The 17,884-nt window shown below is 37.6% G+C and overlaps 1 non-coding gene across 1 annotated transcript; it reads right to left on the bottom strand.

The window, feature by feature from the left end:
* Positions 1–2,453: 2,453 nt before the first annotated feature.
* Positions 2,454–2,585, bottom strand: LOC115031013 (small nucleolar RNA SNORA17). The gene has a single exon (XR_003836603.1). It is a non-coding gene; the product is annotated as a small nucleolar RNA SNORA17 (small nucleolar RNA).
* Positions 2,586–17,884: the final 15,299 nt, after the last annotated feature.

Genomic DNA, 17,884 nt, shown 5'->3' with positions numbered 1-17,884 from the left:
TCTCTGTTAAAAAGTCCCAAGTCAAGAAGGGGATGGATATACTTGAATAAACTGCAGCTAGAAAGTAGCTAGTAGTATTAATTATGTAAATTATGTGCACATGCAAATTTATGAAAAATAAAAATTTCACACGTGGCAAATGATCTAGGGAATCATTAAAATGCACTGAACCTCAGTGAATTATCAGCACCTTGGTATGTAACTTGAACAAAACATGTGTATCTGAAATCTGTTTATAAAAAACAAAAGCAAAAAGCTTTGCTATGGACTTAAGGCAAGTAAGAAATGACCTGCTTATACAGAAGAATCTGTACAGTGACAGCTTTTCTGTCATGTGTGCTAACGTATGGCAAATTTTCTGTCTCTTATTTTTTAATATTAGTTTTTATACTTGGAGTCCCCAAGGAGCCATTTTGTAAGTGTCCAATCAATTAAAATAGGTCAGGGAATTGGTGGGTAAAATTCTATTTGTTTTTAACCATGGAAACACTGTATGGTCCTATACCTTGCAAACAGAATAAATAGAGTTCCTATATTATTTGGATATAATTAATTATAGAACCTATCACATTTTACAGATTGTGAATATTGCATCTTAATTTTTCTGTCTTATTGTGTATTTGGTTTATAAAGTCAATAATCTTGATGAGAGAGTAGGATCACTCACTTTAATGTATTTGGTTTTAAAAATTAAAACTGATTGCATTAAAGTTTAAATAAATTAGTCCCATCACAGATGAAAATTAGTCACTTTCTTCTGCCAGTTTTTTTGTTTTTTATTTTTTCACAGTGAGCTAGGTCAAGGGGGGAATCAAACATAAATAGCTAAGGAGAGCTTTGTGTGATGAACTGCACTTGAAATAACACACTAGAAAGACATATATAAATGCAAGATATGAAAACATGGTACCCATAAAATAAACATCCAGCTAAATACTGCATAAGTGTGAATTTTAAAAACTTTGTTTTGATTCTTTGTGAATTTCACATCATGTATCCCAATCACACTCATCTTCCCCTCAAATAGTGCCCACGTCCATCCTTGCAACCTCCCAACCCCAAACAGAGAAAAACAATCTTTTAGTAGCTGTAGTAGGTCACAGTGTATCTCACAGTATCCAATTCCTTTTTCTTCACATTTCTATGATGACAAATATGCATTTAAATGACTCATTAGTCTGGTATAGTCCTCTGGCTTCTACTACTCTATCAATACTGAAACCTCATTGGGACTCCTGGTAGGTCTCCTGCTGTTGCACTGAGTCATGGAGATTCTGTAGCTGTGGACTACTAGCCCCTTCATGCATTTGAGCAGTTCATTGGTGGGGTAGATGTTGGTGTGGGCCAATTCAAAGCCCTGGATCTGGGCCTGGGATGTATCAAGATATGGTCAGCTGCCAGCTTTTACACTCTCAAGCTCTTGGAGATGGCTCTCTTGCAACCCCCACCACCAAGATTAATTCCACTGCGCTGCCCAGGCAAAGTACAGGGCTTGCTCTCTGGGGTGCAGCAGCTGATAAAGCGAAGGAAGGAAGGATTTGCTCTCCTGCTCCGGGGGCCAGGACTTCTGTCTGCTGCAGGTGGTGAGTGGCAAGGAGGAAGAAGGGTATATCTCCCTTATCCAAGCCAGCTTTCTCAAGTTCTTTTCCAGGGCTGGGGCTCACCTGCAGTTTCCACAAAGTGTAGGCCTGTTCTCCTGAATACTGCAGCTGGCTATTGGCAGGGTCTGCTCTCCTGATCTCTTGATTGTAGGGTCAGCTTTCAGGTGAGGTGGGGGTGGGGAGGGAGGGTAGTTCTGCACAGCCCTCAGACATCAACTTGGCCCCAGGTGGCAGCCCAGACCAGTGATGTCCGCCTGTTATTTTTTATGATAACGATCCTGTAACTGCAGGGCCATGAACCTAGACATGACTTCCAGTGACATCCTAGGCCAGGACCTCACCAGAGTCCCAGGTGGCTTCACCAGCTACTCACATATGTCTGTTATTCACTGTCTGTAAGTCTCAAGTTCTGTCTCTTTTCGTTGTGCCCACACCAATCTATTTCTCTTTCTTTTCCATTACTCCACCACTTACTTGGTTCTCTGAGTGGTGTCTAGGATCTTGGAGTGTCTGGTGTTGTCTCAGAAGTGGTCTCCAGAGTGTTATGCCCTGCTTGTGCATTATGATACTCAGCAGGGGTCATCTGTAGCATGGCCTACACGCCTTTCCCCCAAGGCCTGCACAGTGATAGACTGGTGTTCATCTCAGCCTAATTTTCTGTCTGGGCCCTATGGCACCAGTCTGGTTGTTCTTTCAGGCTCTCTCCTCATCCAGCCTGCCTGGCTGCCTGTCTTTTACTCACTCGTGTGTCTTGTTTGCTTTTCATTCATTTTGATTTGCCTAGCATATGATTGGTGCCCATCTCAGGCTAGCTCCCTGTTCCAGTGCCCCCCCCCCCACTTTTTTTCTGGGAATATTAGATTTTTAATCATTCAGATATTTATAGGTCAGAAAATTTAGTGTAAACATAGCCTTTCTCTGTTCTGCCACCTACTGTTGCATATGTGACACAGCAGCCACTTCTGCAGTGCATCCAGGGGCAGGAATAAGAGTTTTTGGAACTAAACCAACAATCAAAGAAAACATATGGTGGGACATGTGGCTCTAGCTGTATATGTAGATGAGGATGGCCTAGTCGGCCATCAATGGGAGGAGAAGCCCTAGAGCCTGTGAAAGTTCTATGCCCGAGTATAGGAGAATGCCAGGACTGGGAATGGGAGTGGGTGGGTTGGGGAGCAGGGGGAGGGGGGAGGAGATAGGGGATTTTCCGAGGGGAAACTAGGAAAGGGGATAACATTTGAAATGTAAATAAAGAAAATATCTAATAAAAAATAAATCCTGGTAAAATTTTAGGTAATAAAAAAGAGTTTTTGTTTTTGAAGGAAACATTAATAAATAACTGTCTTGTGGAGTTCTGTCTTTAATTCTGTAAAAGAAAAATTAATGTTTAAACAAGTCAATGGACAGAAAAAAATGATATATCACTTAGTATTTATTTTTTCAGTGCATATTCCTTGGGACTGGATAACCAATTAGAGGCCAAATCCTTGGAGGATACCAATTCTTCCTCTCTCAGAAGTTATTAATTGCCTGTGTGTATTCATCAAGGAATGGAACCCTATGAGATTCACCCTCCATATTGGCTTAACAACTGATGTTGTGGTTTAGAGTTTGTCAAGCAGCTATTCTGTTCAGATTTCATAGGTGGTGTTCTCTCATATCTAGAAGATATGCTCTCACAGAAGAAATTCAGGTCTTCTGTCTTCTATAAGATTTATGATCCCTATTCTGTGATATTTCCTGAAGCCTAAATGTAAGTATTTTACTATATATGTATCAACAGAGGTTGGACCCCACATGGTCTGTTGTTTTCTTTTTTGTTTGTTTGGTTGGTTTTGGTTTGTTTGTTTTTTGTTTTTCGAGGCAGGGTTTCTCTGTATAGCCCTGGCTGTCCTGGAACTCACTTTGTAGACCAGGCTGGCCTCGATCTCAGAAATCTGCCTGCCTCTGCCTCCCTAGTGCTGGGATTAAAGGCGTGCACCACCATGTCCAGCTGGTCTGTTGTTTTCTATATATTTACTGGTTGTGGCTTTTTTGTAATGGTGTCTGCCTGTGGCATAAAGAAGCTTCTTTGAGGAGAGGTGAGTGAGAGTTAAACTTATCTGTGAACATACAAATAAGTATTTGAAATGCACTCCCTAATTATATATGTTTATGAAAGTATAAGTAGGTTCTCCTCTAAAATCCACAACATCTCTAGCCACAGGTAGTTGGCTAGGTTTAAATCAGACATAATTTATTTCTTGTTAAGCAGGCTTTAAGTCTAATAGAGAGAAATGTTGGCAAGTGCAATTACTTCAACTAGTATCTCTTACCATGCTAGTAATTGCTTTGGGTCATAGGCATCACAGTTGTTATGAATATTAATTGTTTTTCTCCCTTGGACATTTCCATGGGGCCTTCTGGTATTATTAAAGACGATCCTCAGGGAGAAGGCTTCTCAGGTCACATTAAGCTATAGTCCTTCAAGTCCTGTGTCTGATGAGCATGATGTCTTCAGACAGAAGAACTTACTTTCAACTTCTTGGAAGCAACCAAGGATAGGGAAGCAATAATCTATCATGTTTAAGAAGTCACTTGAATTCCCCTGAACAACTTGAAAGAAGATTTTTCATGTCTGGTACTGGAAGCTTTGTTAGATATTCTCTTGAACAAATCATCATTATAAGTGGCTAGTTTTATATGTACATCTCTGATATATATATATAAATATATATCATATTAATCTTAGATTAATATGATATACATATATCATCTTAATCTTACATTAATATAAAATGATGTGATTCCCTTTCAAATAACTTTACTATTATTTACCCTTCTTCTATTATTCTCCTTTAATTGTCTCCCTTCCTCCCACTATAGTTAAAGACACATTCACCACCATTTCCCATTTCCCCTTGATATCCTCTGTATCTTGCTGTTTTCCACTTTAGAACATGTCTTTATCCATGGCCCCATTTAACATTCTTGGTTTTTGTGATTATTTCAGACAATATATTCATATCTGAGAATTTGGAGCTAGAAACATGAAATAGGGGAAACATATAGCTTATGTCTTTGTGTGTGGATTATCTTACTCAATGTAATATTTCCTGATTCCATGAGCTTATCTGCAAATTTCAGGATTTTGCTTTAAATCACTCTAGCTGAATAATATTAAAAACTATATATGCACTACATTTTCTTTGCCTATCACTTCTCGCAGCAGAGAGCATGCCGAACAAATACCTGTAGAGTAGCATGGTGAATCCTTTGGGCCATGGATTTGAGCCAAAGCTGGGTCATATGGTAGATAATTTTTAACTTGTTCAAAATTCTCTGCACTGATTTCCATCCTGGCTGTGCCAGGTCACAATAACATCAAGACTGAGTGTAAGTTTTCCTTTCTCTACTTCTCAAAATTGAGGGTTTTGTTTATTTGTTTGTTTGTTTATCTTGGTCAATCTGACTGGGAAAGATGAAATCTCAAAGTTTCTTAATTTTCATTTACCTTTTTGATAGATATCTTGAACATTTTTTGAGATATGTCATAGCCATTTTTTTCTTCTTCTAGGAACTCTGGATTCAGATCCATATTTGGTTTTATAATTTGGTTAGTTGTTTTCTTGATTTATTGTTCTTTTCTTTTATTTGTTTTATATTATAGATATTTATCCTGTACAATATCAAAAATTCTCTTCACTCTTTAGGTTTCCTCTTAATTTAAATATTTCCCTAATTTTACAGAATTTGTCTTAGTTTCTGTTTTTCTGAGGTCTGACTTATTAGTTGAGGGCCTTAATTACAGAGAAAACAGAATCCTATTCAGAAAGTCCTTTCCTATACCTGTACCATGTATAGTACATGTTCTCTTCTATCAGCTTCAGCATTTAGTGTTTCATGCTGATGTTTGTGATCCATTCAGACTTAAATTTTATACAGGAGCACATCAATGTCTAATTTAATTCTTATGCACATATAATTTCATGTTCTACATGTGACATGGGCATACAGATTTTTTTCTGAACCATATGTTTCATATGATGTCTTTTCTTCAATGTGTATTTTTGTCATCTTTGTTTATATTAAATGCATATAATTACATGAGATCATGTCTGGGTTTTCTATTTTGTTCCATAGGTTTAAATATCTCTTTCTGTGAGTACCATGATGTGGTTGTTGTTATCATAGCTTTGTAATATATATTGCAGTCTGGAACAGTGGTCCCAGAATTTTCCCTTCTGTTTGTTTTTGTTTCTTTTCACCTATTCATTTGAATGTGTGTATGTCTGCAAGTGTGTGTGTGTGTATGTGTGTATGTGTGTTTGTATGATTTCATATGTACTCTAGAATACTATTTTTGTAAAGGATATTGGGGAGATTCTGATTGGTATTCACTTAAACGTGCAAATTGGTTTTTTTTTGTAGAATCTTCATTTCATAATATTAATTCTAACAATTTAAGAGCATTGAACATATTTTCATTATCTATTCCTTTCCACTGGGGTACAAAGTTTTTCTTATAGAAGTCTTCCATCTCCTTGGTTAGGACCATTTCCTAGATATTTTTTGAGGATATTGTGAATGGGAGTGTGTTCATGATCCCTTTCTTTTTCCTTTTTTTTTTTTTACACTTTTTAAAAATTAGGTATTTTCTTCATTTACATTTGAAACACTATCCCAAAAGTCCCCCAGACCCTCCCCCCCACCTCCCCTACCCAATTCTAAGAAAGGGCAAAGTGTCCACACTTTGGTCTTTGTTCTTCTTGAGTTTCATGTGTTTTGCAAATTGTATCTTGGGTATACAAAGTTTCTGGGCTAATATCCACTTATCAGTGAGGACATATCATGTCAGTTCTTTTGTGATTGGGTTACCTCACTCAGGATGATGCCCTCCAGGTTCATCCATTTCCCTAGGAATTTCGTAAATTCATTCCTTCTAATAGCTGAGTATTCCTGACCTTTCCAAGACTTTTATCATGAATGGGTGTTGGATTTTGTCAAATGTTTCCTTGCATCTAAGCAGAAGATCATGTGGTTTTTGTCTTTGAGTTTCTTTATATAGTGGATAATGTTGATGGATTTTTGTATACTAAACAATCCCTGCACCCCTTGAATGAAACCTGCTTGGTCAGGATGGATGATTGCTTTGATGTGTTCTTGGATTCGGTTAGCAATAATTGTATTGAGTATTTTTACATCGATATTCATAAGGGAAACTGGTCTGAAGTTCTCTATCTTTGATGGGTCTTTCTGTGGCTTCATTGAATGAATTGGGTAGAGTACCTTCTCTTCTATTTTGTGGAATAGTTTGTGAAGAACTGAAATTAGATCTGCTTTGAAGGTCTGATAGAACTCTGCACTAAACCCATCTGGTCCTGGGCATTTTTTGGTTGGGAGACTATTAATGACTGCTTCTATTTCTTTAGGGGTTAAAGGACTGTTTAGATTATTAATCTGATCCTGATTTAACTTTGGTACCTGGTATCTGTCTAGAAATTTGTCCATTTCATCTAGGTTCTCCACTTTTGTTGAGTATAGCCTTTTGTAGAAGGATCTGATTGTGTTTTGGATTTCTTCAGGATCTGTTGTTATGACTCTCTTTTCATTTCTGATTTTGTTAATTAGGATGCTATCCCTGTGCCCTCTTGTGAGTGTGGCTAAGAGTTTATCTATCTTGTTGATTTTCTCAAAGAACCAGCTCCTCATTTGGTTGACTCTTTGAATAGTTCTTCTTGTTTCCACTTGGTTGATTTCTCCCCTGAGTTTGATTACTTCCTGCAGTGTACTCCTCTTGGGTGAATTCACTTACTTTTGTTCTAGAGCTTTTAGGTGTGTTGTCAAGCTGCTAGTGTGTGCTCTCTCTAGCTCCTTTTTGGAGGCACTCATAGCTCACTATGAGTTTTCCTCTTAGAAATGCTTTCATTTTGTCCCCTAAGTTTGGGTATGTTGTGGCTTCATTTTCATTAAAGTCTAAAAAGTCTTTAATTTCTTTCTTTATTCCTTCCTTGACCAAGGTATCATTGTGTAGAGTGTTGTTCAGTTTCCACATGAATGTTGGCTTTCTATTATTTATGTTGTTATTGAAGATCAGCCTTAGTCCATGGTGATCTAATTCGATGCATAGAATAATTTCAACATTTTTGTATCTGTTGAGGCCTGTTTTGTGACCACTTATATGGTCAATTTTGGAGAAGGTACCATGAGGTGCTGAGAAGAAGATGTATCCTTTTGTTTTAGGATAAAATGTTCTGTAGAACATCTGTTAAATCCATTTGTTTCATAACTTCTGTTAGTTTCACTGTGTCCCTGTTTAGCTTCTGTTTCCACAATCTGGCCATTGATGAAAGTGGTGTGTTGAAGTCTCCCATTATTATTGTGTGAGGTGCAATGTGTGCTTTGAGCTTTACTAAAGTTTCTTTAATGAATGTGGCTACCCTTGCATTTGGAGCATAGATATTCAGAATTGAATTCCTCTTAGAAGATTTTACCTTTTATGAGCACGATGAGAATGCAGTGCACCTCCTTGTCTTGTTTGATAACTTTGGGTTGGAAGTTGATTTTATTCGATATTAGAATGGCTACTTCAGCTTGTTTCTTCAGACCATTGCTTGGAAAATTTTTTCTAGGCTTTCACTCTGAGGTAGTATCTGTTTTTTCCCTGAGATGGGTTTACTGCAAGCAGAAAAATGTTGGGTCCTGTTTGTGTATCCAGACTGTTAGTCTATGTCTCTTTATTGGGGGAATTGAGTCTATTGATATTAAGAGATATTAAGGAAAATAGCTGTTGCTTCCTAATATTTTTGTAGTTAGAGTTGGCATTCTGTTCTTGTGGCTGTCTTCTTTTAGGTATGTTGAAGGATTACTTTCTTGCTTTTTCTAGGGCGTAGTTTCTGTCCTTGTATTTTTTTTTCTGTTATTATCCTTTGAAGGGCTGGATTCCTAGAAAGATTTTTTGTGAATTTGGTTTTGTCATGGAATACTTTGTTTTCTCCATCTATGGTAATTGAAAGTTTGGCTGGTTATATTATCCTGGGTTGGCCTTTGTGTTTTCTTAGTGTCTGTAAAACATCTGTCCAGGATCTTTTGGCTTTCATATTCTCTGGTGAAAAGTCTGTTGTAATTCTAAATAGGCCTGCCTTTATATGTTACTTGAACTTTTTCCCTTACTGCTTTTTATATTCTATCTTTATTTAGTGCATTTGTTGTTCTGAGTATTATGTGTCCAGAGGAATTTCTTTTCTGGTCCAGTCTATTTGGAGTTCTGTAGGCTTCTTCTGTGTTCATGGGCATCTCTTTCTTTAGGTTTGGGAAGTTTTTTTCTATAATTTTGTTGAAGATATTTGCTGGCTCTTTAAGTTGAAAATCTTCATGCTCATTGTTTTCTGGATTTCCTGAATGTTTTGAGTTAGGGTCTTTTGGTATTTTGTTTTTCTTTGATTATTGTGCCCATGTTCTCCTTGGAATCTTCTGCATCTGAGGTTCTCTCTTCCATCTCTTGTATTCTGTTGCTAACCTTCACATCTATGGTTCCAGATTTATTTCCTAGGTTTTCTATCTCCAGCGTTGTCTCATTTGGGGTTTTCTTTATGTTTCTACTTCCCTTTTTAGGTATTGTATGGTTTTGTTCAATTCCAATACCGTTTGGTTGTGTTTTCCTGTTTTTCTTTAAGGACTTGTATCTCTTTAGCAGTGTTCTCCTGTATTTCTTTAAGTTTGTTATTAAAGTCCTTCTTGATGTTCTCTACCATCATCATGAGATATGCTTTTAATTCTGGGTCTAGCTTTTTGGGTGTGTTGGAGTATCCAGGACTGGCTGAGGTGGGAGTGCTGGGTTCTGATGATGGTGAGTGGTCTTGGTTTCTGTTAGTAAGATTCTTACGCTTGTCTTTTGCCATCTGGTAATCTCTGGAGTTCGTTGGTATAGTTGTCTCTCTTTAGGGCTTGTTTCTCCTGTGATTCTGTTAGCCTCTATCAGCAGAACTGGGCGACTAGCTCTCTCCTGAGTTTCATTGGTCAGAGTACTCTCTACAAGCAAGCTTTCCACTTACAGGAAATGTGCACAGTTATTTGGCCTTCGGACCTGCCTCCTGGTAGGAGATGAAGGCCCGAAACAGGGCCTGTCCCAGAAGCAATGCTGCTTCTACCTGTCCCAGAAACTGTGCAGCTTCTGTAGTTGCCACTCTCACCTACACAGTCTAGTCTCTGATAGATCTCAGACCAGAGATGGCTCCCCCAGGTGCTCTGGCAAAGCCGTCCCAGGTGGGGCAGACACTTCTCCTCTGGCAGGGAAGGTGCCTGGATGTCTGGAGCTGAAAGAGAGTCTGCCCCAGAATCTGTGTGGCCTCTGCTGTCCACACTCTCACCTGAACAGACTAGCATTTACCGAAATGATTCTTATTGGAGAATATTTTCTACAGTGTTAGTGGATTTTGGTAGGACCTACTAAGTTGATATTTTATATTGTAATTTTACATTAAGATCTGGGCAAATGAACTTCTTTCACTAGGTTGCTTGATATAGACAGAGCAGGTTAAGGTAGTACTCAGGGTGTGCCACCTGACCCAAAGTGGTTAAGGAAAGGTACAGGTGGGTTAACTAGTCTGTTTAAGGGACTTGGTTGTGAAACACAGGGTATGTCTAGGTATTAGGGAGCATGCTGGTTTAGTAGGTTGAACAGGCAAACCTAGCAGTCTGTGTCAGAACAGAGGATATGCAGATTGGGGTATGCTTCAAGGTTGGATATAGAGTGATCATAATAAAGTCAGGAATACATAGAGCCTTGAACTGGTGTGGAAGATTTATATATTAGACTGAAGACATAACATGGACATTGGTGCCAGCTCAGAAAAGGCTCCCAGATGTGAGAACCAGGTAAGGTCTCAGGATTGAGCATGGTACAGGCATGGTGAAGTCAAGTGGAAGGACTCAACAGGCTGTGCCAGAACACAGAATGTGTTGGATAGGGTAGGACTGAATACTGGTTATCATAGGATGGAATAAGAACAGGTAAACATGGCCTAGAGGTGGAGATCATGGGAAGCTTGTTGCTACATTTTGCTGTATCTAGTACTCCTACATTTAAAACAAATCAAAGCATTGAATTCCAGCCAGGATTTGAAATATGTTCCACATTAGCAACATTCCTGTTCCTTGTCCCATACTTTTTTCTTCTCTTTCCTCTCCTTTTCTTTATCTTTCTTCTTGTCTTTTTACTTTTGGTTTTCAAGTCCCTTCTTTATTTAAATGTGATTGAAAAGAAAAAGCTACCACCATATTTATACTCAATAATATATATATATATATACACACACATATATATATATATATATATGTGTGTGTGTGTGTGTGTGTGTGTGACATATGATATGTAGTACATAATAATATATGATACATGATATATGATAGAAGGAAACTGACACCACAAATATTTTCATCTATCACAGAACTAAACTTAGTATACCCAAGATATAAGATACAATTTGCTAAACGCATGAAACTCAAGAAGAACAAAGACCAAAGTGTGGACACTTTGCCCCTTCTTAGAATTGGGAACAAAACACCCATGGAAAGAGTTACAGAGACAAAGTGTGGAGCTGAGACAAAAGGATGGACCATCTAGAGACTGCCATATCCAGGGATCCATCCCATAATTAGCCTCCAAATGATGACACCATTGCATACACTAGCAAGCGTTGGCTGAAAGGACCCTGATATAGCTGTCTCTAGTGAGACTATGCCGGGGCCTAGCAAACACAGAAGTGGATGCTCACAGTCAGCTATTGGATGGATCACAGGGCCCCCAATGGAGGAGCTAGAGAAAGTACCCAAGGAGCTAAAGGGATCTGCAACCCTATAGGTGGAACAACATTATGAACTAACCAGTACCCCGGAGCTTGTGTCTCTAGCTGCATATGTGTCAAAAGATGGCCTAGTGGGCCATCAATGGAAAGAGAGGCCCATTGGAATTGCAAATTTTATATGCCCCAGTACAGGGAAACGCCAGGGCCAAAAAGTGGGATTGGGTGGGTAGGGGAGTGGGGGGAGGGTATGGGGGACTTTTGGGATAGCATTGGAAATATAAATGATATATTCTTATATATATATATATATATATAAGAAAGAAATGCCCCCTATAATCATAAGATTTGCATGAAAAAGGCACTTTCCTTATCTGGAAGTAACTTTAATAGCTAGAGTAAGTAGTTAGCAGATTAGTATATTGTAAGTTTAAAGAATTATGTTCTATTGCAGTAGACAAATTTGGGAAAAATAATTTGAATGTGTATTATCAAATTAAAATATATTTGCTTTAAATCTTGTGTCTACATAACACCTCAGATCTGAGGTTTCATGGATAGTAATGAATAAAGCAACTGATAAGCAATGCAATGGTTGCTTAAGTGGTTTCTCTTTTAGGCCTTTCCTGTACCTGGAGCTAGCTCAATATGAAGCTGGCCCTCCTGAAATCTTCCCTCTGAGCTTGAACACTGAGGTTTAACAGAGACTGCTTAACTATAATACCAGTTTGCTCTGTTTCCAGCCTGCTTAAAATCAGGGCTCTTCAAGAGAATTATTCACTTGCTAGCTATGCCATTTGGAATAGAGTCCTGATTTAGACTTCTGTAGGATGTGCCCTTTAAATAGATAAATACAGATACATACATACATACATAGGCATACGCAAAGAGATGTTATTAACTGATGATGTGAAAAGTCCTTCAAGTGGATATTGTAGACAACTTAGAATGACAGGTCAACACAGTGTCTTACAGTCATCCCAGGTAATTCACTCTACTTTCTGTGTTAATCTTTGAGTGTGTGCCCTGCTGACAGTGGCTGTGTTTAGTGATAGATAGGACAAGGACAGTATGTTTGAAACACCTCTGTAGATAATGGGGATACTGGGTGTCCTTATAAGCTGCTTGAATGAGAGACTGAAATGGGGAAAAGCTCTCAATAAGCAGCTTCTCACCTAGTTTTGAAAACTTTTGAAACTTTTTCCTGACGATAGTGTTTCTGTCATGAGTGAAATTACTGTTTCACATGACTCATAGTAGGAGTAGTTTTAGTGAAGAATTAGCATTATGTGGGATATGGATTTGGGGGATCTAACAGAGAAATAGTTAAAATTCACTCATTTAGATGTTTGGCAGTTAGTTATTTAACACCCATTAAAGCAAAATATATCATTTAATTATGCCTTTGAAAGAATGAAGATAAGAACGTTCCCCAACAACTTGTGGAAAAATCATGGCTTACATCAAGAGAGGACTGAATAGAAATTCTAGACCATGTACTTATTCATGGTCTGCCTATCTCAGCCACAAAAGGTCTCAAAGGACAACTACATACCTGGGTGACAATGGAACAATATGGCTGTATCTAATTTGTATTTAGTACCTCCTCAAGGGCAAACCACAAATAAAGACAAATAACATTGGTCTCATAGTTGTCAAGTCTTAGAGGTGGAACTCTCCTTATATTTCTTTTTTGTACATATAAAAAGCATTATTTCTCCAAACTCAAGTTGACATTGATACCTTGAATGAATTTATTTCCCCAGGGTGCAACGTTTATTCTAAGAAGATAGTGCTCTTCAGCTATGCCACTATAGCTATTAGCTAGCTAACTGTTTTACAGGATATATGTTTTACCCGGTAGCTTTTCTTCAGCTGGGAATCAGTGAACTAGATAATATATTTAAGTGAACAGCCAGCAGATGGTCAGGCTGAGATGAGACCATATGGCTGAATATATCATTTGGTTCAATCTTCCATTGGCACAGAAGGCATATTCATCTTAATATTCCCCTTTAGCACCTGGTTTAAGAGGGTAAAAGATTTCTATCAATCCTAAGAAAGAACTAAGTCCATTATTAAAACAATTTCATGTTCACATTTAAATAAACTTTGAGTTGGACTTAAAAAAAAAAAAGGCAGATCACAACGAAAATCTATCACAGAAACTTTTCTTCCATTTGTTTTCCAAAATGCAAACAACTGAGAGAACTTTAGCCAGAGTAAATTCATTAAGGTTAGGTATTTTCATTTCTGTTATTTCTTTTTCTCACATTAGAATTTCACCTTTATAGAGTGGTATTTAGGAATATATATATATATATATATATATATATATATATATATATCCTCATCTGGCAGGGGAAAATGAATGTGAATGATTATATATCAAACAAATAGAAAACACTAGATTTCTCTGGTAGTGCAGGCATTGTTAAAGAGGAAAAAGAGCTCGAGATGCTTATATTTTAAGGGAGCATTTATATAGATGTAGATGTAGATAGATAGATAGATAGATAGATAGATAGATAGATAGATAGATAGATAGATAGATAGATTTAACGAGGTAGGTAAAAAGCCAATCAAATATGAATAAGTGATGACTATTGTAGTGTATAGAGGATGCAATCTGGGTATCTACATTATTAGAGCTTACCCTCAGCACTGAGGATCTAAGGGGCTGCTGTATGGATCAGTTACATGAAACTGCTTTTGCAGTCACATGGACTTAAAACAAACAAACAAAACAAACAAAACAAAACAAAACAAAACAAAACACAAACTACACACAAATTCCTGTGCTGATTCTTGCTGGCTGGGTAGTAAAGAAATATTTTTAATTATCAGCTAAGAAATTTATTCCACATGTTCTATAAACCTTAATGGTGGAAAACAAAGCAAGTGTCTTTAGTGTGGAGGATCATATACTTCTCTAAAAACAAACAAAAGAGGCTTCACTAGAACTTCAAGTCTCTGATGTCTCCCTTTTGCATTTCAAAACTCAACTTGAATGAAAGACTTTTTTCACTGTAGCAGCTTCATTGCAGGAAATTTTAATAAAAGTAGCAGAGTGCATTCTATCAGGAAAGTCAAAATGTGAGAAATTTGTTTTACTGCCAAGGTAAATTTTCTTGCCCTCCACAGGCATCAACTTACACTTGAATAACAGGCCTTTCTGTTACTACATTTTGTGATTTCTAAAACTTTACATATATGGAATTTTATTAGATTTCCTCTTTTTTTCAAAAAAAATCAATATCTCTTTATTGCACTAAGCTCACAAATAAAAACATCACACTGTTAAATTAAAGTAGCCACTCAAATACTTTTGCCTGGTCTGAAAATTTGCTTAGGGCTTTCCACTTCCACTGCCAATTATACCTTTTATATACTTATATACCATAAATAGAATACAATGATAGAGCTTTGCCTAGAAAAATAATTTTATATTTTTCTTATAACCTATGAGTCCTTTTGCTGTTGTTCCCAATGTCCTTCCTCACTACCTTCTATTGTCCTTTCTTGATCACTTTATATTTGGAATTAAATTATTTGCTATTGTATCTTGCAGTCAGTCTATTCTTAAAAGACATCACAGCAGGAACTTGTTAATTTTTTAAAAAAGATTTGCTTTTAATTTTAATCATGTGACCGTGAGTATAAGGGTCATTGCAGACCACAAGTGTGGATCATAGTTTTATTGTCATAAAGAGTGCCCACATGAGATTGCAAACTTGTACAACCACTCTGGAAATCAGTCTGGCGGTTCCTCAGAAAATTGGACATAGTACTACTGGAGGATCCCGCAATACCTCACCTGGGCATATATCCAGAAGATGTCCCAACCGGTAAGAAGGACACATGCTCCACTATGTTCATAGCAGCCTTATTGATAATAGCCAGAAGCTGGAAAGAACCCAGATGCCCCTAAACAGAGGAATGGATACAAAAAATGTGGTATATTTACACAATGGAGTAGTACTCAGGTATTAAAAAGAATGAATTTATGAAATTCCTAGGCAAATGGATGGACCTGGAGGGCATCATCCTGAGTGAGATAACACAATCACAAAATAACTCAAATGATATGTACTCAATAATAAGTGGATATTAGCCCAGAAACTTAGTATACCTGAGATATAAGAGATAATTTGTAAAACACATGAAACTGAAGAAGAACGAAGACCAAAGTGTGGACACTTTGCCCCTTCTTAGAATTGGAAACAATCACCCATGGAAGGAGTTACAGAGACAAAGTTTGGAGCTGAGACAAAAGGATGGACCATCTAGAGACTGCCATATCCAGGGATCCATTCCATAATTAGCCTCCAAACGATGACACCATTGCATACACTAGCAAGCGTTGGCTGAAAGGACCCTGATATAGCTGTCTCTAGTGAGACTATGCCGGGGCCTAGCAAACACAGAAGTGGATGCTCACAGTCAGCTATTGGATGGATCACAGGGCCCCCAATGGAGGAGCTAGAAAAAGTATCCAAGGAGCTAAAGAGATCTGCAACCCTGTAGGTGCAACAACATTATGAACTAACCAGTACCCCGGAGCTCTTGACTCTAGCTGCATATGTATCAAAAGATGGCCTAGTCGGCCATCACTGGAAAGAGAGTCCCATTGGACACGCAAACTTTATATGCCCCAGTACAGGGGAACGCCAGGGCCAAAAAGTGGGAATGGGTGGGTAGGGAAGTGGGGGGGTATGGGGGACTTTTGGGATAGCAATGGAAATGTAATTGAGGAAAATACGTAATAAAAAAATCTTAAAAAAAAAAAGAGTGCCCACATGAACAAATGTGTACATGCATTTGTGATTATATGATTTTTTTTCAGTTATTTTAAATAAATAACTATGAGTGAGTACACATGCAAGATTACATCAAATGATTTATTTTCTTCTTGGTTTTGAATTTCCTTTTAAGTGACCCAAAACTTATATAACACTAACTTTTTCAGTTAATTTATAGCATTTAACACATTGATAACAGCTGCAGTCACAATCTACTTCTAGTTCTCAAATAGCCTTCTTACCTGAAGAAGAAATTCCACATGATCGTTAGTAAGTTCTAGATGCGCTCACATCCCCTAGCTACACCTATCCTGTGTTATCTCTTACCTTGCTTGGCTTATTCATACTAACAGAATCACTATTCATATTGGGTCTGGCTTCTTTCTCTTAGCAAAACGTTCTTGAAGTCCATGTGTACCACGGATGCTATCACCATCACAAGCTGCATCTATATAGATAAGCACACATTCCCATATTTGTTGGCCTCTAGGAATCACTGAACAAGCCACCCAGATATTTATTTCAGTTAAATTGAGATGCTTTCTTGACTGTCACACTCCAAGACATGTCATCACATGTCAGACCAGTAAGCTGACTGTGACGAAGAGTAAAACTCCTATAGTGCTTTTTATGCCTGGGATCTACAATCGTCCGTGCCAACTTATCCACCTAATCAGGATTTAGGGATTGGAGACTTCCTTAGGAACATATCTTTGTTATACACTTATCCTGCTCCGATTGGTTGGGGTATTCAACTGTGGCAGGGGGCTTAGCTTGTATAATATTCATGTCTTAACTAATTAGCCAAGATGTGGCTTGTCTAATATTCATGCCTTAACTTGCCAACTTGGATGTCATTGACGCATATACAAGATTTTTCTGCTAAGTAGGATGTCAGTTCCCAGGGAGGTCTTGAGAACTTAAACTTTTCACAACCCCTACTCAAAAAGGAACTCTTATACCAAATACCTTCTTATATTGGTGCAGGTGTCCCTCTTATGTTGGCACCTGTCCCGGGGGCAGCTTATAAAAGCAAATACCATAAAAGCTTATACACAGATGCAGGAAGTGGTGCTGGTTGGTTGTTTAGGGTCCAATTTATTGTGGGTAACTATAGAAAGCAATTCTATTTACCTCTATTATGATTGGTGTCCAAGGACACAGAACATAACAGAATATGAAAGTTGGGCATAAGAAAGTTTCCTAGTAACAGCAGAAACAACATATGAAAAAGTTTCCTTGTGTCATTAGTATCAGCACAAAATGGCAGGCTAGGCAGGTAAGTTACCTAGGCCTTAACATTCCATTTAGGCTTAATATTTTTCATAGGCTGTAACAGTATATTTATAATTATTATAGCATACAATTTTCACTACCATATAAGAAATGAAAATAAAAGTTTCTAGCTTTTATGTTTATTTCTTCCATTTCTTTTCCTGGAGATTTTACTTCATATATCTTGAAGTTACTATTCAGTTTCCTTCCATTTCAATCTAACGAATACCGAATACCTTTATTTGTAAAGAAAATCCAGTAATAATCAACTTCTTTATCTCTATACTTTCAACAACAAATATTTGTGTTTATAAACCACAAAGTTCTACAACTGTTTGTAAATGGTCTTATTACAGCAACATTTTACATAAAAATACTGATCACAAGAATAAGAAGCAGCTACATAAACACCCCATTCATGATA

The sequence above is a fragment of the Mus caroli genome, unplaced genomic scaffold, assembly GCF_978045245.1.
Source record: "Mus caroli unplaced genomic scaffold, Mus_caroli_1 scaffold_6, whole genome shotgun sequence".
Classification (NCBI taxonomy): domain Eukaryota; kingdom Metazoa; phylum Chordata; class Mammalia; order Rodentia; family Muridae; genus Mus; species Mus caroli.
The sequence above is the reverse complement of the archived record's forward strand: the minus strand, read 5'-3'. Positions and strand labels throughout refer to the sequence as shown.